This window comes from Mizuhopecten yessoensis, unplaced genomic scaffold, assembly GCF_002113885.1.
Source record: "Mizuhopecten yessoensis strain PY_sf001 unplaced genomic scaffold, ASM211388v2 scaffold4947, whole genome shotgun sequence".
Taxonomy (NCBI): Eukaryota; Metazoa; Mollusca; class Bivalvia; order Pectinida; family Pectinidae; genus Mizuhopecten; species Mizuhopecten yessoensis.
The window spans coordinates 1023048-1023290 of record NW_018405801.1 but is presented as its reverse complement, the minus strand read 5'-3'; the positions used below and the strand labels follow the sequence as shown (position 1 = coordinate 1023290).

At 36.2% G+C, this 243-nt stretch overlaps 1 long non-coding RNA gene across 1 annotated transcript in view; it reads left to right on the top strand.

Annotated features, from left to right (window-relative positions):
• Positions 1-243, top strand: part of LOC110450054 — a 4794-nt gene that overhangs the window by 3846 nt on the left and 705 nt on the right. The window lies entirely within an intron of this gene.

Below are 243 nucleotides of genomic sequence, written 5' to 3'. Positions count from 1 at the left end.
TAAACAGTAAACAAGCTCTCTACTTTCATTTTGTTGACATAGGGGTATGTACTACAGCTGTAATGTAAACAACTAATGGGTCAACAAAATGTTGGGTTTATTAAGATTAAAGATAATAATTGATATGTGTTTGCTGCTTGCGCACCCGCAACTTTTTATATGCTTATGAATCAAACCAGCAGAACACAAGGCATCAAAAAAAAAGAAATGATGATTCCGCTGTGCATGCCCCTGTGTTGGACT